This window comes from Rhinolophus sinicus, chromosome 8 (genome assembly GCF_057876585.1).
Source record: "Rhinolophus sinicus isolate RSI-liver-muscle chromosome 8, RSI-T2T, whole genome shotgun sequence".
Taxonomy (NCBI): Eukaryota; Metazoa; Chordata; class Mammalia; order Chiroptera; family Rhinolophidae; genus Rhinolophus; species Rhinolophus sinicus.
The window spans coordinates 75344068-75365200 of record NC_142508.1 but is presented as its reverse complement, the minus strand read 5'-3'; the positions used below and the strand labels follow the sequence as shown (position 1 = coordinate 75365200).

The following is a 21133-nucleotide window of genomic DNA, read 5'->3' as shown; positions in this document are numbered from 1 at the left end:
CTTGGCTTTCACACCTCCAGGCCGTCTTACCATGGTGCCTTCTTGGCCTGTCCCTCCAATCTCCTCCTGACTGAGGACCTCAGGCTCAGAAGAGCAGACAGATAGTCCATGACCAGGCTGTGTGTTCAATTTTCGGCGGCCTGTGCGATTCTGGTAAAATGACCTTGTTAACTGGCAGGCCGCCAGACTCGCCTAATGTTGCTCCCAAGGGTTGGTTCTGAAGTCCAACTTCCTCCCCCTTAGGAGCTGAAAACGCTCCTCAACCACTTCCTTTTGTCCAGCTTGACTACACTTAGGAACGTTGTAACGCCCTGCGTGTTGGTCTCAACAGCATGAAAAGGCAAGCGGGAAATCCTTTCTTCTGGCCCCAGGGGTCTCCCTTGGCACGTCTCTGTGCCGACCCCTCAGCCTTATTCGCAGGCTCGTCCACTCCCACTCTTTTCTGATCTCACCTTCTACTCTCCTCTTGGAAATCTCATCCCTTCCCCCGTGCTGCACGGAGAACTCACATTTCTCCAGCTCACATCTCTGCATGGAGCTACAGATGCACGGATCCCGCTGCCCACGTGGCACTGGATGCCTCAGTCACATCAGTTGGAATCCTTATGGCTGCCCAGACCAGAAAACCCAACTTAAACTGGTTTACTAGGCGGACAATGAAGTTCGCGAACTTGCCGCCGTGCGCTTCCATTGGCTGCACTGTACAAACAGCTCGGGAAGGTTTCCTAACCATAGTATGTCGGTGTCTCACGCCTGGGTCCGTGTCAGCGTGTGGCGGTGCCTTGCTGAGTGGCGCTCATTATTGTTGTGTGTTTTTGTGTGTCATCGCGAGAACGTCTGAGCTGAATTAGAGCAATGAACAAACATCACATTTCTTGTTAAGCTTGGCAAGCGTGGAAGTGAAATCAGGGACATGTTAGTCCAAGTTTATGGGGATAATGCCATGAAGAAAATGGCAGTGTACAAATGGATTAAACGTTTTTCTGAGGGGAGAGAACACGTCACTGATGAAGAGAGGTCAAGGCGGCCAGTAATGAGCAGAACTGACAAAAATATTGCAAAAATTCGTCGTACATGACAAGGGGATTTATCTCACACACGAGGGCGGCTCCAGGGGTGGCCCCCCCGGCTTCATTTCTGCTTTCCTTACAGTCCCTGGAATTGCATTTTCAGACTGGTAGCAAGATGGCTGCTGCCATTCAAGGCACACCCATATGTGACATAGTCTAGCCAAATAAAAGGATCCTTTTTTACCAATGGTCACTTTGAAAGAGCAAGAATAGTTTTCCCAGAAGTTCCTCAGAAACAATGCCCACATTTCAGTGACCAGAAATGAGTCACTGGGTCCCAGTCTACAACTAAACCAATCAAGGGCAAGCAGAATGAGTCTGCCATGATTGGCTTGGGCTGATCAGGATTTACCCTGGATCCCTAGACTCTAAGCAGAGGAATGACATGATCAGATTTATATTTTGAAAAGGTCACTTTGTATGGAGAACAGATTGTACTCTTGTTTCCCCAAAAATAAGACCTAGCCAGACAATCAGCTCTAATGCATCTTTTGAAGCAAAAATTAATATAAGACCAGGTCTTATATTATACCCAGTCTTATAGTAAAAGGACTATGAGAGTAGGAGAGCATTTGGGAAACCACTGCAATAGTTCAGCAAGAGACGATTGCACAATTTGATGGTGGAGATGGAGAAGTGAATGACTTCCAGAGAAAGTTAAAAGGTGGAATGGACAGGATTTGGCCATGGGTTAGATATGGGCGTAGGGGGCATGAAGATGGGGGGAGGTGTCACGGATAAGAGATTGATTACTGGCTTGAGTTACTGGATGAATGGTGAGGCCACTTACTGAGATGAGAAACAGTAAACCATATTGTTTATGGCAGGATGGGATATGGGGAAATAGTTCTGTTTGAGATATGTAATGTTTGGTGGGTGTTTCTGTAAGTGTTACTGTTACCGGAGAGTGGGCCCTTCTCTGTGGGATGACCAGGCTTGGTTCCCACACCTGGGGTCGAACCCGGGCCTCCTGGATGAAAACCGGGAAACCTAGCCGTTACGTTGCCCGAGGGTGGGCCCTCCTCGGCATGGTATCCAGGTTCTTGGCATGTCCAGCAAAGAATTGAATGAGACACAGAGGTAAAATGGTGAAAGAACAGTGAATTGGAAGAAAAAGTACACTCCAAAGAGGTAGGAGCAGGCCCAAGCAGAAGGCAGTGGCTCAAGGGCCTCATTATTAGAAGAGAAAGTACACGCCAAAGGGATAGGAGCGGGCCTGAGCAAAAGCATGGTGTAAAAGGTGCCGGCTGGTGAGGAATTGGTGGTTTTATTCTCTTTGCTCTAGAATGGGCCACTCCTCCCTAGGTGTGGGGCCACTTCATTGACACCTGTGATTGACTAGAGGCTATGACCTCATGTTTTTAGACTGTGCGTGTTCCTTCCTAGAACTCAGTCTACTATAATGATATTAATGAACTTCTGGGCATATGTATGATATTATAATGATGGTATAATGAAGCCCAAGTGAAATGGTCGTTGTGGCCCCTCCTGCGCAGGTGTGAGTGACTGGTGTAATCTAGTTGGGTATTTTGTACCCATTTGTTTCCACATAGGGGTAGGTAATTATAGTGAAAAGGGGAAGTTTTGGGTGGAAAGGGGAGGTCTTTTGGGCGATCGGATTCTGTGGGTTGTGTTGGATGTGCAGGAATGCAGAGATCCAATGCCTATCTAACTGCCTGCATTGTTTTCCCCTTGAGAGACGTGATCCCCATAAAATATCTATGGCAAGTTGAGGGACAGAGGCCTGTTCTTCTGTATCTGCTTTCTGCTGGGCAGGGGCGTAGAGCTGTCCCTACCTATCGGGGGTTTCACTGACTCTCGCCCTATCTGATCTCAGATGAGAGGAAGGGGTCTCGAGATCTGCCTGGAAGACCATGTTGACTTCTTTGGTTGGGACTGGTAATCTTGCTGGGGTATCCTCTGTATCCTCAAGGCCACTGAATGAGGAGAAATAGACTTTAATTAATAAATTTAAGTGTTGGCTTAAAGAGCAGAACTCAAAGCTATGGATGCGGGGTGGCTACGTGATGGAAAGTCCGTCAGCTGTGTGAGCCTGTGGCCATTCAACCGGTCATTCACGTGGTGTTTATTGTCCAGGAGCTGGGCCCAGAACACGTTGGAAAGAACATTAGGCTTCAATGATTACAATCAACAAGTATAAATCACAAGTTTCAGGGTAATTATCTAAAGCAGGGGGTAAAAACACTTCTTAGGATTCAGGCTAAAAACAATCTGTTGCTTAAGATTAAGAAACTGATTTACAAAAGAATTAAGAAGCGGGGGTAGGTGCTAAGAAACTGGGGAAAAGGAAACTTAAGGAAAAGGAAAGAAAACTTAAAGTTTTTCAGTGTGAGGGGCTACTCGCTTGGCCCACATCATTACTACTTGTGTACCCGATACCCATCTGACAGAGCCTCCAGTTTTGTTGAGGAATCCAACCCTCCAAGGTTCCTCATCACTCTTAGAGCAAAGCCCAAACTCCTGCAGGGCAGGGCCAATACCCGTCTAGCCCCACCTGTTCCAGGCTCCAGCCACTCACACCCTTATAATCCCTGGGAGGCATTATGCTCTCGTCCCTGCCCCAGCGCAAGAGGGGGATTTTGCACTGGATGTTCCCTTTGCCTGGAACATCCCCCCCCAGGTCTCAGCTCAAACACCTGCCTCAGGGCCACTTTGTTGATTTGGGAGATGACGTATTTAGTGTCTTTCTCCTGCACTGTACTGTAAGCTCCAGGAGGCAGGAACCACCTTTGTTTCACTCTTCAGCATCCACTCTTCTGGATGCTGGTGGTCGCCCCGGCATCCAGTCCAATGGATGCAGTGGGTATGTAATAATTTAATAAGTATTTGACAAATGAAGGACAGAAGTAACTAGACTATATTTAAAACACCTACCAGTCTGCATGCCCCCAGCTCATTATGAAAATAAGGATGATTTATTCAAAGGGAACTGAGGATGCAGCCTCAAGGTACCATTTCTTTAAGACAAAAGTATACAGTACTGAGGGGAAAAAAATGATCCTAAACCTTACTTAGAAAACCTTTTCAATCGCTTCATATTACATTCCTCATTCTAAATTTTTGGAGCACATCTGATGCTTGTGTCAAAAAGTGAATTCTTCTTGCATCAGGACTTTATAGATAGGATCTCTATGAGAATTCAAGACTCTTGGTCATGTTCTAATCAGCACAATATTCACTGAATCCATTCTTCTTTTGGTTTCTGGGAAGTGAATGGTGTAAAGCAGTAGCTCACTGATTTACTACTTAAAAGGAGGCCTTAACAGAAGGAAGGGGCAAAGTCATGGTTAGTTGAAATGTGTGTTTATTTCAGACACGTGCCTACACAGGAGCCGATATTTTTAGCTCCATCTATTTGCCCCATACTCTTTTCTGAAAGGAGAATTCCTTAGATGGTGTGGTGCTTGTATCACGGGTTACACATGTTGTTCAAGATATATGAGATGATTGAATAGCTATGCATTTATTTTAATAATGAATATCTAAGAAAACAGATCAAAACTACAATTTTATGGATAGTAATGTTTAAGATTATCCATAAATACCACAGTAGGCATTTAAAGTTCTTTTTTAAATGACTGGATTTAAGGGAGGATCTTAAGTAATAATCCTGTAGTAAATAATTCTCAGATATGGCAGGAATCATGAATTTTTGACAATGATTGAAGTTTTAGAAACACGGCTATAGGGGAGAATGTGGCATTTGTCTTTCTGCATCCTCACTGACCACTACTATTCTTGCTTATAATATCACAAATGTGCTTCCATTTTTGGGCTTCACATTTTCTTCCCTATTCTATTCGCTGTAACTCCTGGCCCTTGAATAAACTAGTGGCTGGATGAATGAATGATTAGATAAATGGATGAAGTTTACAGAGTACAGCATTTCAAATCTAAATCAGAGCAGCTGATGGACTACTGTGAATATTTATGCCTTAAGGAAAAGCAACCAATGTACAATGTTGCAGCTCCCAGAGGGCTAGAAGAGAATTGATTTTCTTTTATAATCAAACAGTGTTTTGAACATAGCATGACACTACAAATCACCACCCACTCTCTTAGCATGCTGCTATCTGTACCACCAGCCACAAGAGCAGTCTTCCCTTTGATTGGCGTTATCTTTGCAAAACCACCTCACTCTGCGGTTTCAAAATATTTGGAAAGATGATAAAGGCTGAAGGTTAGTGTTAGCTAGAGTAGCAGACTTGAAAAGAAAACGAGAAAGAGAGAGAGAGAGAGAGAGAGAGAGAGAGAGAGAGAGAGAGTCAGAGTCATATTTGTCCATTGATACATAATTCGGGGTTCGCTGTGGGTTGGGCGCTGTTCCAGATATAGACACCTTCCTTTCTTGCAATAGGTAAATGGTGATTCATGAAAGATAAGGCATCTCTGTGACTTTGAGTCTGCCACCCAAAGCAAGTGACACTGTCACCATCATTTATTCCAACTTTCCATTATGAAAGTTTTCAGTCATACAGAAAAGTAAAGTACAATAACCACCCTTACATTGACCACCTAGATTCAGTAGTGGGGGATGGTTTTGCCATATTGCCTTTTCCTATCTAATTATTTCCTCCTGAATCATTTAAAAGTAAGTTGCAGTCATCACAACCTTCACTCCTAAGTACGTCAGCGTGTATCTCCTCAGGGCCAGGACGTTCCCCTACAGAATTACAGTGTCACCATCACGCGAGAAACTTCTCTAAATTCCTAGCCTCATTACATGCCCACACCTATTTAAATTGCCCTAATTGTTACATACCATAACAAAGCTTTTACAGTTATTATGGTCCTAAGCCAGGATCCAATCAAGATTCATTCATTGCATTTGGTTGTTACGTCTTTTTAATCTCTTTATTCCAGAACAGTCTGTTCCCCTCCCCTCCTGCCCCCACATGGACTATGGGAACAGGCCAGGGTGTTTCACATTCTGGATTTCTTGTGATGTTTTTTTAGCTTGATTCCCTTATCCCCGTGTTTCTTGTACACTGTTAAAGTCTGAAGACTTGATTAGATTCAGCATTTCTGGCAGGAGCGCTTCATGGGTGAGGAGCTTACTATGACTCCTTGAACTATTGACTTAGTAGCCCTGCATGCTAATGAGTGTGCATGACCTAATAAAAACAGAAATGTGCGCAGTGCTAACACGAGTTACTTGAATATCTGGTCCCGTACATACTAGTAAATTTTGAAGTTTTCAGTTGGGTATTTTGGCTACAGCCACTTCCCACCCTTGAGGCTGATTTACTGTCAGCGACTGTTCTCACAAATGTCAGTGAGTTCATTGATCAGACCTGCTCTCTTGGCCACTTGCTGGGGACTAAAATGCTAGTCAAGTTGAATCCAGTTGAAAAAGAAACGAACGCGGTTCAGAAGACACTAGGTGGCGGGCTGTGGTTGCGGTACTGGCAGATGTTAGCGAGGGGAAGCCGTGAAATGTTAAGGAGGGATGTCTGTACACGTCACACGTAAACATTTGCCACATCCTACCCGTAGCCACGCGCAGCCTCAGGTCCCCGCCAAGTGGCATGCTGGCTACTCGCTAGCCTCACCGTTCACCTTTTCTCTCTCTCATGTGACAAGGTACCCAATATTCCTTAACGTGTGGAGAAGAGAAAATAAATTGAAGGAGAATTAAAGCCAGATGCACTCTTGCTTTCCCTGGGAATGTGACAACCCAAAGGTGACAGCAGAGACCCTTACTGTATAACCTAATGGGTTCACAGGAATGTGCGTATATTTTCCCCAGTAACACGCAGCCGATTTTCCTGACACCATTTATATGGCCCTTCCCTTTCAATTAACACTCAAAGGGTAACCTCCCGCTGCCCTGCCTAAGGAGGCTCCAAGCCTGAGAAGGCGCGGGTGAGTTTAGACACAAGGGACGTCAATCTCAACTCCTCCGAGTGGGCGGTCGAGTGCCCTCTGGTGGGCAGTGGGGAGAATGCATGCAGCAAAGCCGAAATTAATTTTCTCAAGCATGTTTCTCAAGAGATTAGTATATCCACTTTTTTAAAAAGTCCATGCTCTTAACACAAATCCCGATCTACATTTGCATTCCTGAAAAAAATCACACCTAAAAGAGTTTATTTCCTTACACAAGTGCTTCAGGGTTGCATCCTCAGGTACGCAGAGAGGAGGAATAGATTGAAGAGAAACATTTCCACTGACCCTTTCACCTAAGGCACCTTACACACCCTATAAGCATCTCTGAGAAACCGTTCCTCCCTGCTGCCCCACTAAGAAAGGTCATGGCATTGGCTTTACCCTCTCCAGCTACATTCCTCCCGCCTCTGTCAAAACCAGAACTTGGAGGCTTCATTCCCTGAGAGAGAAATGAGTAATGACTGTTTAACCTTCCGCACACACTAGGCTCAAAGCCTTAAAGAGATGAAGCGCTCACTCATGGGCCCAGAGCACAGTGACCAGTGTCCTCCATAGGAGATGGGCTGTGGGGAGGAGGGTCCGGACGCATTAGGAGAGGTTGAGGGCTGACAGCCAGAAAGCGATGGCTGCACCGCCCCCCCCCCCAGGTGCCACCCTCATGCCATGAAGGAGGGCTGCAACAATGCCCAGTTATCACGCCAACCCAAAATATGCCCATATGTCTAAGGACGAGGTTGACCAACTAGGGTGTGGCGTCTCTCACCCAGCTTGTGTTTAGGTAGAAATGTGGGGGTGGAGGTGTCACTCAAGAGTTAGCCCAATCCCCTGAGGGTCATGTGATCCAGCTTCTCAGGACAAATATTTACTGTTGAGCTGCACTGGTTACACTGGTCTGGTGGTATCAGCAATCACCTTCCAGAAAGCAGATTAACCCAGGACATGAGCTCTCTGGGGTCAGCTGGGGAAATCCAATTACCAAGAGGGCTTGGGAGAAAAGTCACAACCCCAAACCACCATCCTCCCACATCTTCACAACTGATCCCATGTTTACTGGGGTCTTTCTGCTTTAAATCACATGACATGGCGAGTGGTGGGACGCCCTGTCTACCACAACTGTGGGGGATCTTCGCCTTTCTCTTCCCGCTGGAATAGCCACAGTCACTTATCTCTTAGCCACTGTGCCAGACGCCACTGCACAGGAAACTCAGGCTGATTCGAGGGTATGTCACTATTGCTTCCTGACCACAACTATCACTCAGCAGTAAAATGCAAGGTCACACACAGAGAGGAAGGGGAGGAAGGGATTATGCTGCAAAACAGATAATCCCAAATCATCCCTAGGCCTCCACGACCCCGGTGCAAGCCATCACAGTCTCTGACCTCTCACCTGGATGACAGACAGCTCGTGCCTCCTTGCTGAGCTCTGGCTTCCCCGGCCTCCTCTCCATCTGTGTTCAACATGACATATGAGCCCATTAAGCCCCCAGTCAGGCCATGTCACACCCTGCTCAAACCCTCCAATGGTTTCCTATCTCATGGAGACTAAAGGCTGTGAGAGCCCAGGTAATCTAGCTCCTGCCACCCACGAAGCTGCCCCCGACTCTCTCTTTGACTTCCTCCCCTAGTACATTTCCCCTTCTCATGCCACTCTCTAGCCTCAGTGGACTCTGCTGTTCCTGTAAAATTCCAGGCGTTCTCCTGCCTCAGGGCCTTTGCAACTGCTGTTCCCTCTACCTGGAATGTTCCTCCCTGCCCCCCCCCCCGCCCATCTACACAGTTCACTCTCTCACCACTTCAAGTTTTTTTTTTTAATCAATACGTTGTATTTATTACATTGCGGGCTTTTAATGCTGGTACAAGAAAATTGGCATGGCTAGTTATTTTGTTCTTAAAAGTTTTAAAGAGTTGTGCTGAAATCTGCCCAATCTCCGCTGATACCAAAATACTACAATTACCAAAACAATTGCCACAACACTACAATTACTTTTGTAATACTGTATTTTAAAATGATAAATGCTCAGCTAGCAAAGATAATTGTAACTGGATTTCTTTTTTTCAGTGTAGGATTTCATTATATCGGCGAACTAGAAATTGGTAATATTAAAAGTTCCAGGAACACACGCAGCAAATGTATATGTGATATTTTTCATGTTACATAGTTTCCTTTTAAAACACACACACACACACACACACACACACACACACTTTACGTTTTCTTGTTTTGCATATGGCTGTCCAGTTTTCCCAACACCACTTTTGAAGAGACTGTCTCTCCTTTTCCCATTCTGTTTTCTTGGCACCTTGTCAAAGATCAGCTGATATATACACATCCATTTATTTCTGGGCTCTAGTCTGTATATGTCAGAATATACATATAATCTGTCTGTGTATTGTCAGTTCCATACTGTTTTGATTACTGTAGCTTTTGAAATTGGGAAATGTGATGCTTCCAGCTTTTTTCTTCTTTATCAGTATTGCCTTGTCTATTTGGGATCTTTTGTTGTTCCGTATGAACCTTAGGATTGTTTTTTCTATGCCTGTAAAAAAATGCTATTGGGGTTTTGATATGTATTGCATTGAATAGGTACTATGGACATTTTAACAACTTTAATTCTTTCAGTCCATGAACATAGGATGTTGTTCCATTTATTTGTGTCTTAAAATTTCTTTCATCTGTGATTAGTGTTTTATAGTTTTCAACACACAAGTCCTTTACCTCCTTGGTTAAGTTTATTCCTATTTTTTTAATGTTAATGTGAATAGGGTCATTTTCTTGATTTATTGGGCAGTTTGTTGTTAGTGTATAAAAATGCAACTGGTTTTTTTTTGTTTGTTTGTTTTTTTAAGATTTTTATTGGGGAAGGGGAACAGGACATTACTGGGGAACAGTGTGTACTTCCAGGACTTTTTTTCAAGTCAAGTTGTTGTCCTTTCAGTCTTAGTTGTGGAGGGTGCAGCTCAGCTCCAGGTCCAGTTGCCATTGTCAGTTGCAGGGGGCAGAGCCCACCATCCCTTGCGGGACTCGAGGAATTGAACTGGCAACCTTGTGGTTGAGAGCCCACTGGCCCATGTGGGAATGGGAGTTAGGAGAACTGGAACTCCAACTGCCTGAGCCACTGGGCCGGCCCCGCAATTGGTTTTTATATGTTGATTTTGTATCCTGTAACTTTACTAAATTTGTTAATTAGTTCTAACAGTTTTCTATGGACTCTTTAGCGTTTTCTACATAGAAGATCATGCCAGTTGCAAACAGAAATAATTTTACTTCTTCCTTTCTAATTTGGATGCTTTTTTTTCTTTTTCTCGCCCAGTGGCTCTGACTAGGACTTCCAGTACTGTGCTGAGTGGAAGCGGCAAGGGTGGGCGTCCTTGCCTTGTTATGGATCTTACAGGCAAAGCTTTCAGTTTTTCACCACGAGTGTGGTATTAGCTGTGAGCTTTTCATATATGGCCTTTATTGTGTTAAGGTAAATTCATTCTATGCCTAATTTGTTTTTGAGAGTGTCTATCCTGAAGAGACATTGAATTTTGTCAAACGCTTTTTCTGCCTCTATTGAGATGGTCATATGATTTCGTATTCTTCATTCTGTGAATGTTGTATTATACTGACTGATCTGCATATATTGAACCATTTTTGTATCTCAGGGATGAATCCCACACGGTGATGGTGTATGATTCTTTAATGTACTATTGAACTCAGTTTGCTCATATTTTGTTGAGGATTTTTGTGTTCATCAGTCAACCCATTCAGTTTTCTGCTCAAATACCCCCTTATCAGTGAGGTCTTCCCTGGCCACCTTATTTAAAATAGCAACTCCTTCCCACCGTCTAGTACCCGCTTCATTTTATTCCATAACATTTATCACCAACTATACTAAATATTCATGTTTATTTATGGTCTAGCTCGCCCACCCCCATCCCTGACCCATGTAAAGCCAGTGAGGGCACAGAATTCAAATTTTGTCTGTTCTGGGTACTTTTATAGCCCTTTCACGTAAAGAAAGTCAAAAGCATGCTGCACAGTACACACGTGTTATGAGCTGAACTGTGTTCTTTCAAAGTTAATATGTTGAAGGTCTCACATCCAACCTCCGAATGTGACTGTATCTGGAGACAGGGCCTTACAGAGAGGACTAAGTTAAGAGGAGGTCATAGGGGTTGGCCCTGGTAGGAGAAGGAAATTTGAACGAAGAGACACCGGGGACTGACGCTAAGCAGGAAGGCTAGGTGGAGAGGCAGCGAGAGCAAGGCCGTCTGCAAGCCCAGGAGAGAGGCCTCAGGAAACCAACCCTGCCGACACCTTGGTCTTGGGTGACCAGCCTCCAGACCACACTTAGAATCAGGAAACCCGATAACCAGCTTGTTCAGATGGGACTGACTCCATCCCTCAAACACAGTTCCAAGTGAAACACGATGGGCCAGTCAGACTATCCCATTCCTTTCCACTCTCCCCCACTCCCATTGGGTCAAGGATTGTCATGGGATACAAATTAAAGAGCCTCCATCCTGGAGTTTTGGACTTCTAGCAGGTCTTAGGGACAAGAAACTCTTGTACTAAGCCAAGAGGATGTCAGCCCTGACACTCCCTTTAGCAAGACTTGGTTCTTCATGTCTCCCACTTCCCAGCAGGGGGAGTCTGATGGTTCTAGCGCAGGCCAGGCCTCTACGGCAGACCAGTGAGTGGTCTGTTGCTGTGAGGGGTGGGGTGGGGCACGAACCACCACTGAGCATAAGTCACAAATGCTAAGAAAACAGGAAGTGAGCAAATGAAGGTCAAAGCTCTTGACCATCAAAATCTCTTCATGGGTAAAAACAGGCCCCAACATCTTGGCCCCAACATCTGTCTCCATTGACACTACGACCTGTCTTTGCCAACGACTTGTTAACAGAATCCTCCGAGCCATGGGCACAAGGCAAATGGGCCAGGAGATAATATGAATGTAAGAATCCAGCAAGAATGAACCAACACATCCAAAACTTCTGGTGCTGTGGCCAGGCCGCAGGTCTGCCTAATTAGGCTGCTTTTAAAACAACACAGGCCAACGAACACGTGACCAAAGATGGCCCCCCCTGATGCCAGTTTGCAACTCTTGCAAAGCAGCCACATACTGCCCGTCTACAAGGAATTTTGGGCAATATATATTTAGGGGTGGCACCAAGGAAACAAACCTTGGAGGAAAACCCAGAAAACACATCCTTTTTGTGAGACAGAGAAAGGAAGAATAGATATAGCACTGGACTTCAAAAAGCTTGCAATCTGGTCAAACACATGTGACACATGCAAGAGAAAATGGTTAATGCCCTAGCCCCTTCCTTGGACGGGCCCAACTGGGCTCTGTCAGGGGTACCGGAGATACCAGAAGTAGATGGCCGCAGCGACCACTTAAATAACTTGACACGTGACTCTTGCACTGGTGAGAAACCCAGGACAGGAAAGAAAGGCATCTTTTAAGGAAGAAAAACACTTTCTCCCACAGTCCTCTTGGTTTGGCTGAGTGGCCCCGGAAGGTATCCATGAGCTCTCTCTCATTCATTCCTGGGACGGGTCACATTTTATTAATACTAAGTACTCTGTGAACCACGGGCAAAGTGCGATCGACAGTCTTTATAACACAACCATAAAAATGAGAGAACAGCCCACTCAAGCGTAAGAGGGTCCGTTCATCAGCTGTGGCCCTCTGTGCATGTATATTCATTTTTCTGTCACCTCTACCGGGTCTGCGGGAGAACCTCAACGATTCTCTCAGAGCCAGCGGTTGCGAGGAGTTAAGGGAGTATGGTGGCACCTTGGCGAGAACCGGTGGTGCTTCTGTTTGCTTCCACGGGAGACATCTGAAGGCATGTTGTGAGAAGGGAGGGAGAAAGAGATGGATTTCAGCACAACAGTGTGTAACAACAAACTCCCTCGGTGACACCACATGTGGTTTGACAGCCACCGGACAAGGGGAAGATTCTCCAGTGACAGGAAATATTTGTGCTCCTCCCCTCCCTTTTGCAAACTGTACACCCAAGACGTCCACCCAACATTGGAGGGAAAGGCACGGGCCTGTGTCAAAGGAGCAACCTCATCTGAAATAGATCATGACAGATCACACACATTCTGGCTCTGAAACTGAGGTTCCTAAATTCTGATTTGATTTAAACAGAAGTTTTAAAACAATCACCGTTTTTCCTCCTCTCTCTCAGCACACTTCAGTATCCTGACCTTAGTGCGATCACCCCATTCTGACTAATGGTCTCGAGGTTTAAGCCCCTGTCAGGCTTAAGATAGTGTCTTCATCTAAGTTTCAGCCCCTGAGCCAAGGCTGGACGACTCCTTTGGCTACGTCCCTTTGAAACCAGTTCTGGACGCAGGAGCTAACCTTGGAGTTGTCCTCAAGACCTGAAGAAATGATTTATTACCCCACCCTGATCTCACCTGTGATCAGGACCCCTGAGCCCACAATGCCCTGTGATTTTGCCGTGTGTAATCTGTAACCTTCGCCATCGGCAAGTCAGCTCTTTCAGAGCTTGGGCTCGCCCGTCTCCTGGTGGGCCAGTTCTAATGAACTAATTCCCTTCTTACCGCAACCCCCTGCTCGTGCATTTTTTGGCCACAGCACGCAGGCGGATGGACTTAATTATTGGGGTTTGGTCACAGCTCGAGATGGCCACAGGTCGGAGGAGCATGACAATTTCTGCATAGTTCAGACAGGGCTGCCTCTTTGGCTGGGCCGCGTCAACAAGATAGGAACTGTGCATCCTGGGCCTCCTGAAGGGTGGGACTCGAGGCACAGAGGGGTTTGCCTCTGCCATGCAGACGTACGAAAACGGTAGGTTAGCCTCGCACTGTGGCTCCATCACACTCGTTTTCATGGAGCCAAATGCATTTCCTGGCATCCCACACGCCGAATGGGTTGGAGTTTATGCTTCACGTTCTTTGATGGTAACACCCTTCATGAGAGGACACATAGCCACCTACATGCTCACATGTCACTTGGAGTATTTTTCAAGACATGCTGCTGCTTCTTGGTCTCTCCCCACCCAACCCTCTGCTCCAGCAACAGGAGGACACCTGCCAAAGTGGCCACTTGCCCGAGTGCCCTCAGAGAAAGGTCTCTGCTTCTACAACCTCACATCTTTCTGCTCCTTCGAAAGGCAGAGAAAAACAACCCCAGGGGAGGGGGAAGGTTTGTGGAGCTGTGGTCAAGAAGTCCCTTCCCCATCACTGTCCTGCCAGGATTGCCACTATTAGCTGGGATTGGGTCCCATCTCTTGCAGGAAGAGCCTCAGCTTCCCAAACTGTGAAATGAGGAGACTGCTTCCCTCGTCCCTTCCAGCTCTCAACTCTGATTCTCAAGATCTCACGTCAGAAAGGACTTTAAAGATAAAATAGCGTGTGTATGCGTGCGTGTGGGTGCATGCATGCGTGTGTGTGTGTGTGTGTGTGTGTGTGTGCGGTGTGGCTGCATGTGTGTGAAGGGTCAGAGGGGGTGGGAGGGGAGAGCAGGGCTCAGAGAGGCCGTCTCTCTCCTTTCACAGATCGCCCCAGAGATTTTCTTGACTTTACAGGTGGAACTGAAGATAAATGGATTAGCCAGGTGAATAAACCTGTATTAAAAACTTTCTGAAAAATCAATTTGAGAGGGAAGATTTGGGAAAATAAAATATGATCAACTGTGTCAGATAGCTTGAATAAATCGATGCTGGCAAGTCTGGTAAACAATTTCTGATCTACGGCCCCCATGGTCCCCTCGCTGGTGATAGTTACCTCAGTAATTGGACCGTGGGATGAGGCCAGGCCAGAATGAAAGGCATTAAAAATGATGTTTCTTCAAGTGAAAATTAATTTATTTGCTGACCAACAAAGACCAAAGTAATTTCAGAATTTTAAGGATGGCGAGACAGCATAAGATTGTTTACACTTTTCACGCCCTCCTTACATTAGACATGCAACCTGCATGGAAATGAAAAAGAAACGGGCCTGTCGGTCCCCTTGCCTGATAGTCGCCGCTGACACTGGGAGAAGCACAGGTCCCCAAGAGACTAACGCTTCAGGGGCAGAGAAGGGAGGGGAAGGCGGGACCCCACATTGTGCCAGAGAACTAGTACCCCTGCCTATGGCGGGTGGGACCTGAAATGACGCCAAAGTCCGAGGGGTTTCTTTTCTGCTCCAGACTCTCTCTACATAAGGGCAAGAGGAGTTCAAGAGAGGAGCAGCCTGGGCACTGTAATGAGTCGGCCTCAGAACAGCACCAAGTCCATTGTGGAAATAACCTGAAGACCTAAGGCTGTGGTGGGCGCCTCAGCAGAAGAGGAAGGTGGGATGTGGACGTGGGCCTGGGTGGTCTGTAGACACACGGGCCACACAGCAGCCGGAATGATTCTCCTTGCGCAATGCGTGGAGCAAAGCCGGCTCGTGATGTTCTCTTTTCTGAAATGCCCTGGAAGTATAGGAAGCAGGATACTTTCCAAAAGCGAATCCTGAGAAGCAAGGAGCTATCATCAGCACCCAGTGGGGGTCCATCTGTGCACCTCTCTTGCTAACTCTGAGTTCAGTTATGGTCATATTTACGCCGTCAGTAGGTATCGGCAAACAATACAAATCAGCCCCAACCCCAGCTGATGGTGGGCCATTCACCAGCACACTGCTGCTGAAAACCTTCCCTGGGCCTCAGACAGATAACCCCTCCCTCCCTGTGGCTCGGGCCTCCCTTCCCTGCCGCCATCAGCTGTCGTTCTCCCTTTCGCACATTTTGCACCAACTCACCAGCCTGCCGTCTGCCTGGTCTGCTCCTTGGAGGGTCCCTTGAATAGCCTGTGCCCGCCGCTGGGAAAGCTCCTTCCCCAGGTCTTCGCCTATCTTCCCCTCGTTGTCAGGCCTCGGCTGAAATGTCACCTCCCCAGAGGCCGCACCCCCCCATCACTGTCACACTGTCCTGTTTTATTTTCCTCGCAGGACTTACTGCCCTGCTGAAATCCTCGTTGGATGGCTTGGCTGCCATCTGCACTCTGCTAGAACAGAAGCTTCTTTGAGCGGGGAGACCTTAACCCTCTCATTTCCTCAGCGCCCATCCAGTGCCTGGTACACCCCAGGCTGCGTGGGATGAATGAATGAGTAGTACAGAGCCTCAGATACGCCCATGGACCAGTGGGCCCTCCATTTCTGCTCTAAAAGTAAATAATTTCAGGGACGATCCCACTTCCAGGGACTAAAACCCTCAAGGGAATAAGTCTCTCGCTTTATGTCCTCCTGGGCAAAGGGGAGAAGCAAAGAAAAGGGCACCAAATGCAGACTTCTCATCTAATTCTTCTGCTGAGTGACATTTCCAGGTGCTGTGTTAAGAGCTACAGGCTATCTACCTGTAATAAGAGAGATGCACACTGAAACTCCACTTATTAGAAAAAAACCTCTCAGATGGAAAAGATCAAATAATTTGGTAACAGACCGTGTTGGAAAATGTGTCAAAAAAGACACTTTCATATATGGCTGTGGGAGCTTAAAAATCCCAATGCACGTGCCCTTTGACCTAACAGTTCCACAGCTGGGAATTTACCCAACATATCAATGCTTGCACAGGTGCAAAATTCCAGGTGTACGAGGTTATTAATTGTGGCAAAGGATTGCAAACAACAAAAAAGTCCCTTCGTGGGAGCCTTAAGCAAATTACAGAACAGCCAGAAAATAAAATGTTACAGAGAAAAAACAAAGAAGGAGGAAACTGTGTACTACTGTGAACCCATCTTCAAGATATAGGAAATGAACTGTAGGTATATGCTTCCACCTGTGTAAAAACAGGTGAAGGGAGAAGTGTGTGTACCCACAGACATACAGCTACGCTTGCATATGCTGAGGACACCTCTGGAAGAATGTACAAGAAATCAGGTTGACCTGGGTGAGGAGTCAGGTGGCTGAGGGACAGGGATAAGAAGACTTGTTACTGGTTTTTTTGAATTTGAACCATGCGAATATATCTGCCATGCACAAAAAAAAAAAAAAAAAAAAAAGGAAAAGAAAAAAATATTAAGTTAAAAAAAAATTAAGCTATGGATTTGCGCCAGAGAGAAAATTCTACATTTCAGGCATGTTAATAAGTCAGCAGAACTTTCCACTGAGCTTTCCTCTCTGTAAAAGAGGGACTAAAAGGGGAAGAACTTCTAACGCTGGGTGTCAACTGGCCCACTGCTGTTTCCTTCGCTGGTTTCTCCACGTGTCCCTGGCCTCAGCCCAGGGACCTACTCTTTGTTCTGTCTGTACTCACTCATTGGTGACCTCATCCAATCTACACCCAAAGCTCCCACTCTGACTCTCCAGCCTGGACCTCTCCCCTCAACTCCAGACTCCTGTCACCAGCTGCTTCCTCAGCATCTTCACTTGGACACGGTCACCTCAAGCACCACGGCCAGCTGCTGTGACACACTAGTCCTAAAGCCTACCCTGTTGTAAATGGCCAGAACCTTAGGGTCACCCCTCCTCTCATCCCCCACATTTAACCTGTCAGCAAATCTGAGTCACCCCGCCTTTAGTCATATCCCGAATCCAGCCACTTGTCCCGGCCTTGGACCTTGTTTTTACAATACACCAGGTGCCGTGACTCACCCACAGAAACCCCACAGCCGAGACGAGCTCAGGCCGGAGGGAGGTTCTGGACCACGGGGCCGGGCAGGCCAGCTTGCACCCGAAGCTCCTGGCAGTACGCCCCACCTCGCCCCAGCTCGCTGGAGAGGTCTGCGATCTGTAAGAACACCGGCCTCTGCTGTGGCGAAGGAAGGAAGGGACAAGGGGACAGAGTGGTCGCCACTACCCTCTCCTGCCCAGACGAGCCCCTCGGCCTTGCCCATTGACCACGCCAGCTCTGCCCTCCGAGAACGTGCTGGATGTCATAATCTCAGGTCGGCACCGCAAAGTGCGTGTGTTTAGGAATTAGGCCATTTTAGTGCTGGAGATCAGGGGGATCACGCAGGAGGAGGAGGAGGAGGAGGGACCTAGCGCTCCCGGTCGTCGCGCCTTGCAATGGGACTTAAAACCTGAGGACCAATATCACAGTGGCCTCTTGGGACCGTGGTCTGTCTGGAACGCCCCATGGAGCAGGGCTCGTTGCAGGGCGGGCGGGGTGCAGGGGCCGGGCTATCCTGGGGCAGTTTCCAAGCTGACACCCCCAGGGCTGGGAAAGCCTGCTGGGGTCCCCGGCGTCGCTGTGAGCTTCCGAGTGCTACTGTCTGGGGTGACAACATGAGCTCTCCTTGGGGCTGCTCTGCAACTGGCTTCCTTGAACACGACCTTCTTGAAGGGCAAAGAAAGCCCAGGTCCTGGTGGCAACCTGGTTACAAGGCTGTAGTCCCCAAGCTCCTGGTGGCAGCTGCCTCTTTCTCCCAGCATCAGATTGCTCTTGGGCCCCCTCCTGGCAAAGCCCCATCTTTTTGCACAACCCCCCACCCCCTTTGCACTAGACCTGGTGCTTCCAGAGCCTTCATCAACACAGCCTCTTCATGTCTCAGCATCTTCCTTTTCCATCGACAGGACAGCACGACGCTTACCCCAGGTGGGGTCTTCAGACATTTAACGATTGGATTCCCGTAAAGCACTAGCCATGGGGGCTTGGTGAGTGCCTGCCCTCGTGAGGCTGCTAGTGGGAAGTTTGTTCCTGCCCAACGTTATACTGGACGTGAGCATGTGTAGAGGGGAAGTGGTCCCTGGGATCATAGCTGCCCCCATGATCAGGCTTTCGCTAAGCTGGCAAGGTAAAGCTTCCGAACACTTGTCTGTGCTCCACCAAAAATGATATCCTTTGTGGCAATGCCAAAGCATAACCATGGACAACTTTAAAATGAACTGTGGCTTCTTCCCGCCACCGCCCAGCAGACCCTGCCTCCTGAGGGGGTGCCGCCGCAGCCCCCAGACCCAATGCCAGCCAAGTTATTACATGGCGTCTTCTCTGCAAGCCTCCGCTGGCCCCACCAGCCCCACCCGCCCCCACCCACTTCTCACCAAGCGCTCAAGTGCCTGGGGTCTGTGCTGCCCACCTGCCCGCTCGCACGCCCACCTGGTGCCCAGCCACCATCACAGTGATCGTGAAGTACTAAGGCTGTGTCCTTTCCTTTCCACAAAAATAATCACCGGGAGCCCCTTTGATTTGTAGGGAAATCGGGGCTTCTTGCTGCACTTCCTGTCAGGCCGGCCCTTTGAACAAGCTCACTCCATAATTTAGAGTTTGAATCTCGTTTTAAATGGCAGTTAAAAATTGTATGTGGCAGTTCACAATGAAATTTAGCTTGACAGCTTGGACATAAAACTAAAAATAAATGACTTCACATCCAAATAATAAGTAATAACAATGTTAGCCTGCATAAGAATAGCAGGGCTGGATTCAAATACAATATTAATTTTAGGAATATGAGTGACTGGGGAGAGACAGAGGCAAAGAAACAAACCCTTCATATAGCAATCGTCTCCTCTTATCCCCCAGGCAACTGGCTGCCTTTCTCCTCAGACGCTCAGCAATTATGTGGTGTAATGGAGGCAGCGCAAATAAGCAGAAAGATTTTATTAAACCAAATGAGCAAATCATCTGCGTATTATTGCGATTTGATTGACACTGACAAGTGTCGAGCAGACGCGGAGGTGAATATGATGAAGGAGCTTGCAGAAAAGCTCTTGATAATGTTACTCTTGATAAAGTTGCCCGGCCACCCTAAGTAAATAAAGGGGCGAGGGGGATGACGCATATTAATTTCCCCAGTTTGCAGCCTGCTGGAGGAGGAGAGGGGGGAAAAAGTTGCAGTGGGTTCAGCGTATGGCATTTTCTGTGAAGACTGAAATTGCATCCGTGATTCGCAGAGACTTCACGATAATATATTAATATTAAAACTAAAGGTCATTCCACATAACAGTTAAGCTGCCTGAGCTTCAACCTTTATACCAATAACAGACTCTGGAAAGTAAGTAGGAAATATCTGAATACTCTAAAAAAAAATTAAAAAATACATTTTTTTATTTGGGAGGATGTCTGGCTAACGTGTGCTCAGGTGGCCCCTCACCCACCTGCCTTCTCCTGGGACAATTACAGGGCTACCTCGAGGATGGCTGCATCTGAGACAGCTGGAGCTGCCGAGAGGAAAGGTGATTAATTGCCACAGGCCTCCGGGCCGTCGCACTGCGCCGCGTTCCACTAATGACTCCCTTATGAGCCGGGCGCGCTGCCCCCGACGGTGCTCACGGAGTCAGCACAAAACTTTCCTCGGCTGCTCGGGGCGCTCGGAGCAAAGGGCCCCGCGCGAGGCAGGCTCTGTCTAGGACGATTTACCGGGAGACCCGCCTGGAGGCAGGGGGCCGGCCGCGGTGACCTCTGGAGCTCCCTCCAGGGGCTGCTTTGCTCCGATTCTGTCACTCGGACTGGCTCAGGCAGAAGAGGGTCCCGGCTCGGGGAGCCGCCTGGCGGACCCGGACGTTTCCCGGGGAGGGAAGCTTAAGAGAAGAAAACGGCGGGTTGGGAGACGTGCGTACACAGAGGGGCTGTCCTCCTGGGGCAGAGCGCCCTTCCCTGGAGTCAAGCCAAACTCGTGTCCAGACAAGGCAGTTTTTCTTGCTGGAAAGTTGAGCCACCCTTGTCACGTGGGCACGGTCACAGTCTGGTCTGCGAAGGCGGAAGGCGGGTGGACAGAGCTTGGTGAGCCCGAGGCAGCTGGGGCAGGCTCACCAGCTCCCTAACTCTGCATCCAGTGACCTCGGTAGCTAGTTGGACGTTGGCCACAGTGGGCGTGTTGACACCACGGAAATTGGCAGACACTATAAATCAGGGCTCCCCCTGCACCAGCCGGTTTTTAAACATTTTCTCAGCGCTGCAGTGGCTGATTCAGGGCAACACAGGCGATTTCACTTTCAACAAGTAGCTGGGCTGCTGTTGCTATGGTTACCAGCATTGCGTCGTGTGGGCATAGCACCCAGTTTATTTTATCTAGAACTTGGTCTTCATGAACCCCCATGTAGTGCAAAGCCAGAGGTGGGAAAAAAGAAAAGACTAGAGGTGAAAAAAACCAAAACAGACTAGATTAGATCCAACCTAATGCAATAATTCTCAACTTCTCTAGGCAATTTTCTGCCTCTTTGGAGAAAAGAATTTGGGCTCTGATTTCTCCGTCTTCCACCTGCCCAGCCAGCTTAGCTTCTCTCAGAGGTA

General features: G+C 47.6%; 2 long non-coding RNA genes across 2 annotated transcripts in view; one reads left to right on the top strand and one right to left on the bottom strand.

The window, feature by feature from the left end:
* Positions 1–21133, top strand: part of LOC141567514 (uncharacterized) — a 49661-nt gene that overhangs the window by 864 nt on the left and 27664 nt on the right. The window lies entirely within an intron of this gene.
* Positions 12511–16177, bottom strand: LOC141567515 (uncharacterized). The gene is made up of 2 exons (XR_012490189.2): positions 15727–16177; positions 12511–12809 (listed from the first exon to the last, which is right to left on the bottom strand). It is a non-coding gene; the product is annotated as an uncharacterized LOC141567515 (long non-coding RNA).